Raw genomic sequence first — 7,010 nt, forward strand, 5'->3', positions numbered from 1 at the left:
GAATGGCCTTGACCTGGCTGCTCAGCTCTCCCTAAGGCTCAATTGCATATTACCAAGAGAATAGGAATAATACCACCTACCACCCAGGGTTGTTTTTACCAGTGTCACTAGGGCTTTAGAACCACAGAGACCTTAGTTTAAATATCACTTGTACCACTTCTTTGCTGCGCCACCTTGGATGAGTAAATTTAACCTAGAGACTCAGTTTTCTTGTCTATAGAAAATGGTAACAAGAACAGTTCTTATCTCAGAGGGAGGTTATTTTGACAACTAAATAATATAATGCATATAAAATAAGCATCTAATAAATATTTTAATTGTCATCATTTTGAAATGTAATATGGGGAGATACTTAAGGCCTATAAATTGTTAAAATTGCCTTTTCTCTGGACCCACATTATTAGGTACTAACTGGCCTAGTTTAAATCACAGTGGTCTTATCTGAAAACCAAATTAAGATTTCACCTGGTTTTAAATAGTCAACCAAAGGTTCACATAAACATAACCTATGAATTATACCCCTGAATTGGCTGATTTAAAACCTTGAATGACATTACTTTCCATGAAACAAATTTAGAATTTGTAGAATTATTTCCTTATGTATGCTGTTTTATACTCTCTGAGCTCTTTCATACCTTATCTGTTTTTCACCTTCATTTTTAGTCATAAAAAAAATCTCAGTTTGCTGAGCCATTTATTGGTTTTCTTTCAACACAGTTTATCCAAATGAAGATAATTGGCATGTATATTGCATAAAGGTAAACATAATATTTAAGATGTGATTCCCTATGATTCCAGAAATGTTTACCAAAATATAAATAAACTGGCAAACATATGTAAGCCCCCTTAATATGTGTATATATCTATAGATAGATACACACATGTATCCATGATGTATATATAGTGTGTCTTAAACATAAATAATATGTATGTGTAATCTCCAAGGAGACACACAGATACCAACTCAATCTAAAACACACACATGTATATATGTATATATAAACTAAGTTCTCAGCCCTGTGTATATATTTTCAATGGAAAGAAATAAACAAGAAATTGAGTTGTGATTTATCTGATCCCTCATTAGAAATAACTCAGTTGAAGGATGGAATATTCATGAATACTCTATCAACAGCAACTGATGCCAAGCAATAAGATGAAAATAGATGCCCAGGGCTTCAACGGAGAGGAGAGGGTATTAGAGGAAGGAGATGCGAGTTAGAGAATGTTGAGAGTGTAGACAGAGGGCTTGAGTGCACGTCCCTATTCCAGCGTTTGTCAGGTATCTGACTCTGAAATCATCCTTTCTGTCTCATTGCTCCTACAGCATTCTAACTGAAATATCGGAAGTGAAAAGCTTGTTGCCTATTTCCCAAAGTGTGGGATGCATTCCAATGCGATCCTCTGATTTTAGCAGGTACAAAAAGTTGAGTAACCCTGAATTAATGAGGATAAAGTTATTCCCTTTTGAGTTTACTGTCAATCTTCTGATTACAAGGAAGAGGAAGACTCGGTTTTAAGACCTCTCCAACCCTGACCATTGTCCCAAATGGAGATGCGGTCTCTGGCTCAGAGCCTTGGAAGATAAGAAAGTTTAGCTAGAATGTAATATTATTTTGTTTCCATTATTTATGTTTTTAAAATTATTTCCCATTTACTACTTTCCATCCTGGTTTTCCATTTAAAATTGTATGGTAAATTTTTACTTTTAGGGTATTTAGGTTTTAAAAATGAGTTGATTTAAATAATAGTGCACATAACACACTGATTTAACAAAACTCATGCTATGGTAACAAAGGACTGGCATCTGGAAACATTGTGCTCTGGTTCATAGGACCTGTTAATAAAGGGTTACCATGCTTTGGGCAAGATACCGTGTTGAGCACAAGATTTTCCTTCAGGACACAAATAGGCACATTCATGTATGAAAAGAGCTACTGCACAGATCACATGGGCTGAGGCTTATGTGTAGTTCCCTTTCTAGCATCTATGACTTGAGTCCTTTTCCACTGACTTACCCTAGATTTGTGGTTTGGAGGCACCATGGTTGAGAACTGCTATTCCATTAAGGTCCGTGGATGTCAACTCAAAGAGCATCGATTCTAGGAGAGAAGATACGACATGTACATACATAATATATGGTAAGAAATCATAAGGTAGTCATAGAGCACTATAACATTGACAGGGAAAATAGAAAGAGTAACCAAAAAGGGGACCTGCCTTCTTTCCTAACTTGATAATGTGGCCGATTAAGTAAAAGCTATAGCAGTTCATGTCTATATATCAGTTATCCACTAGAACGGAGGCTTGCTGTGATTGAATTTCAAAAGGCTTTCATTATATTTTTATGTTCTGTTCATTTTTTCAAAGGAATGTAATGCACGTTGAAAACATTTTTTAAACAAAAACAAATAAACAAAAAAATCCCACAATTGATAGACTGTTGCTACAAGTAATGGGTATTTATTCTGACACTTAACATTTTGGTGTATTTCTTTTCAATCTTTTGTTTGATGCATAAGGCTATTTTCCTATAATTATATTCATAGTATAGATACAAATTTATATCCTACTTTTTTTACTTAACATTTTTACATGTAAAACTTTTCCAAGTTATTAAATATCTCTTATAACCATGATTTTAATTCCTGCATAATAATCAGTTTAAGGAGATGAATTACAGATAATGTAATTATTTCTCCATGACTGGACATTGTTTTATGTAATATTTTAACATATTAAATAATGTAGTAAAATGCATCTTTGTTTAAAGTTGTAATTTGATTCTAATTTGGGAAAACTGAATCATTAATTTGTTTACTGGACAGTTTCCCTACTAGACTATTAACTGTTTGAGAACAAGAATTGTATTAACTCTATGTCCCCAGCTCTCTGCCTTGAACATACAAGGTACTTATAACGTGTTTATTGAGTTGAATTGAATTATACTTTCTTTTTGGGTAGTTTCCCACTCTTTTCTGGAGGAAATTCAAGCAATCATTTGGCAGCCATCAGTTGCTAAAATAAAGTCCTCAAGTATCTACTAAAGTTAGAGGCAAAAATCTATTAAAAGTGTCTTGAGATATAAAAATTACATGTTCTTGCTTAGCTTTTTTGCTTTATAGCTTTAAAATAAAAGCTTCATTTGCCTTCATTTTCTCATCTACAAAGTAGCTAGAAAAATGATAAAATTCCTATCACCCAGGAATCTAATAATGACTTAGTTACACCTAGTTGTACTAATTAGCCTTAGTTATACTTAGTATACTTAGTTAAGTCATTATTAGCATTATTAGTATGACTTAGTATTCTTAACAGAATAGGCACGTAAATGGAAATATTAGATGCAACTCTCTATCTGGCAAAGATGGTTATATCAATAAGCACCAAATTTAAACCTTCATGTGGAGAGATATGATTGTATTTATTTCTCCAATATGTAAAACAAAAAAACAGCTGAATGTAAAATTCCGTCAATAATATTTTAGATAGATGATAAAGTAATTTTCCAGATGCCTAAATCCCTTCTGGAATAACTTATAAATAAACAATAGAAGCTTAAAATATAACCATGCGTATAGATTGATACTTTCTATCTATATATTGTCAGAGAATAGCTAGCTACTTACCAAGCCTATTTTCTCTTCCTCATAGGCACGTAGCTAAACTTCATTTCCCAGCCTCCCATGCATAGGTGTACCCACATGACTGAGTTCTGGCGAATGAAATAACAGCAAAAATTACGAGTGCTATTGTCAGGTCTGGTTCATGAAAACCTCTTATCCATAATCCTCTTTGTCTTTCTCCATCTGGAAAGGCAAAGACTTGAAAGAAAGCTCTAGAAGAGTGTGGAGCCACAAAATACACAGGCACAAGTCCCTCGGTGTTTTCTTGAAACAGAACTAATAAACTACTGGTTTAAGCCACTGAGATTAGGGCTTATCTGTTACAAAAGCTGGAAGAAATTTATATTTGTTCATTTCCAGAGTGTTCCTCATGGGATTTAAAACAGCTATCTTGTCTGAACAGCTTTTAAAAAGTCTAGGTGTCAGTCAGAATGGCCATCATCAAAAAATCTACAAACAATAAATGCTGGAGAGGGTGTGGAGAAAAGGGAACCCTCTTGCACTGTTGGTGGGAATGTAAATTGATAGAGCCACTACAGAGAACAGTATGGAGGTTCCTTAAAAAACTAAAACTAGAACTACCATACGACCCAGCAATCCCACTAGTGGGCATATACCCTGAGAAAACCATAATTCAAAAAGACACATGCACCCCAATGTTCATTGCAGCTCTATTTACAATAGCCAGGATATGGAAGCAACCTAAGTGTCCATCAACAGATGAATGGATAAAGAAGATGTGGCACATATATACAATGGAATATTACTCAGCCATACAAAGAAACGAAACTGAGTTATTTATAGTGAGGTGGATGGACCTAGAGTCTGTCATACAGAGTGAAGTAAGTCAGAAAGAGAAAAACAAATACCGTATGCTAACACATATATATGGAGTGTAAAAAAAAAAGAAAAATGGTTCTAAAGAACCTAGGGGCAGGACAGGAATAAAGACTCAGATGTAGAGAATGGACTTGAGGACACAGGGAGGGGGAAGGATAAGCTGAGATGAAGTGAGAGAGTGGCATAGACATATATACACTACCAAATGTAAAATAGATAGCTAGTGGGAAGCAGCTGCATAACACAGGGAGATCAACTCAGTGCTTTGTGACCACCTAGAGAGGTGGGATAGGGAGGGTGGGAGGGAGACACAAGAGGGAGGAGATATGGGGATATAGCTGATTCACTTTGTTATAAAGCAGAAACTAACACACCATTGTAAAGCAATTATATTCCAATAAAGATGTTAAAAAAAAAATGTCTAGGTGTTGTCAGCACCAACTAATTAAAATCAGGTAATCTCCAGAGAGATTCCCCTCCATTTATGATACCCACACTTGAAAAAGTCCAGTTTTTCATAGAATAATCGATAAGATTCAAGAATCTGAAAGGGAAACTACTTAACAGAATTCTTCTCCATTTGATCTCATTTTCCCAAGTAAAATTTAATAATCTTATGCCAGAGAGAAGTGGTCCTCTGTGGTCACACATTTCATAGAGATTGGCCTGGGTGGATCTTGAGGACTGAGTAATTACCACAGAAAGGCAGCCAACCTTTTCTTCACTCCATAGTGAGGTACTTATTTTAGAGCTTTTCCTAACTCTATCATCAGAAGGGTTTAAGTAACTTATTAATAGGGATTTTTGCCCAGGGTTGTGGTTACCTCAGTTTTCTCATTTGTAATATGAGATACTTAACAGACATTAATATCTACCTTAATAAACTAATCCAGTGCTTCCAGATCGCCTGTCCCTGAAAGTGACTATTTAATCAGGAAAGGTTGTAAGTACTCCCTTCAATGGAGATTTTAGATGTCTAGGAGATATCATTTGTAATATTTCCTTTCTCTAAATAATAATGATAATAATAATATTAGTTAACATGTATGGAGATCCGACTTCATATACACTCTCACGTTTTATTCTCACAATAACCCAGTAGGTTAGTTACAATTACTCCCATTTTAGAGGTAAGAAAACTGACACTGAGAAAGGGCTAAGATTTAAACACATTTTTATTGTTGCATACCTATGCTCTTAGCCATTACCTTATACTGCCTTACAGATTTGGAGCACTACATAATATATTTGTGAGGCCATCAGGCATCTTAAGTCAACTACCCTATATTTAATAATATTAATTTCAAAGAGACACATCTCAAAGCTAGACAAAAACCATTTTCATCTGTAAAAGATTTAAGTAGAACAGGCATATTCTGTATGTCCAAATATTTCTATGTAGGCCAAAAGGAGACTCAGAACTATAGTAGAAGAGCAAATGATTTGCATTTCAAAGAGATCAAAATAAACACAAGAACAGAGGGCGCTCCAGTTTCAGGAAAGATTAAACAGAAACTACTAATTAATGACTTAGGACAAGCTTTACTAATTGTTTACTAGTCACTTGAATACAAAATGTACTCATGTTTTGAAGTAGATACAGTCCAGTGGAAAGCTGTTTCAGAACCATGAAAAAAGATACCAAAGTATAGCTCAGAGGGAAGATGAGGGAATTTTATGTTTTTCTCTGTTTTTTTTTTTTTTAAAAAGCATTACTATTAAAAAAATTTTTTTAATAGTTATAGTTGCTATCATCTATTTGAGATGAATTGTATTTAGTGAAAATGTATGAGAAAGGATGGAAGAAGTACAGGGTAAATGGTAAGAACTCTGTCTTTGAAGTAAAAAATGCACAGAAATACTGGCTCCATTACTGACTAGGGCTATATAATCTTAGGTAAATGACTCACAGGCAAGAAGGGTACTTCCACCTTCTCTTCAAGTCAAGAGGTAAGTGCTTCAACAGGCTTTGTGGAATCCTTCAGAGTCTTCCACTGTAGTTAAGGGCACACCATGACTTCAGTCTGACTTCTTCCTGGGAAATCTAAAGAACAATTGTTAAGCTAGATAGCCTCTCTGTGGCACAGTAAAGGAAGTTGCTGCTGTATTGGGATTTTTCTACATTGGTGGCGGTTTTTACTGGGCAAATGAGTTTTCCCCATGCCAAATGAGGGCAACATGCATGAGAAAGCCAGTAAGGACGGTGTCTTAGGTCCTCTACTATAATGCCATGTAGGAGGATAATGGGACCTCAGCAAACATTAGCTGGAGGTGAATATTCCTGGGGACTGTGGGATGACTACTCAACAAACCAGAATAGAGACTGACTCATCCAGGTCAAGGGAACTACGAATGAGATATCCCTTTATTGTGGCTCCCAAGGAGCCCCAGAAATTGCCACATAAAAGGGATCAGCTTTAAAATCTACAAGTCCCAGAGAACATTAAGTTATCTATGATGGTTCTAGTTAAATAAGAACTTTCCTGATCTCCTTACCCCTTCTGAATTAACTATAAAGGGAAAACAGAGGGTAAAATTTAAGAT

The 7,010-nt window shown here is 35.2% G+C and overlaps 1 long non-coding RNA gene across 1 annotated transcript; it reads right to left on the reverse strand.

Moving 5' to 3' along the window:
- Positions 1 to 2,037: 2,037 nt before the first annotated feature.
- LOC118896584 lies at positions 2,038 to 6,494 on the reverse strand. Its single transcript, XR_005020215.1, has 3 exons — positions 6,377 to 6,494; positions 3,630 to 3,715; positions 2,038 to 2,102 (listed from the first exon to the last, which is right to left on the reverse strand). It is a non-coding gene; the product is annotated as an uncharacterized LOC118896584 (long non-coding RNA).
- Positions 6,495 to 7,010: the final 516 nt, after the last annotated feature.

This window comes from Balaenoptera musculus, chromosome 6 (genome assembly GCF_009873245.2).
Source record: "Balaenoptera musculus isolate JJ_BM4_2016_0621 chromosome 6, mBalMus1.pri.v3, whole genome shotgun sequence".
In the NCBI taxonomy this organism is placed as follows: domain Eukaryota; kingdom Metazoa; phylum Chordata; class Mammalia; order Artiodactyla; family Balaenopteridae; genus Balaenoptera; species Balaenoptera musculus.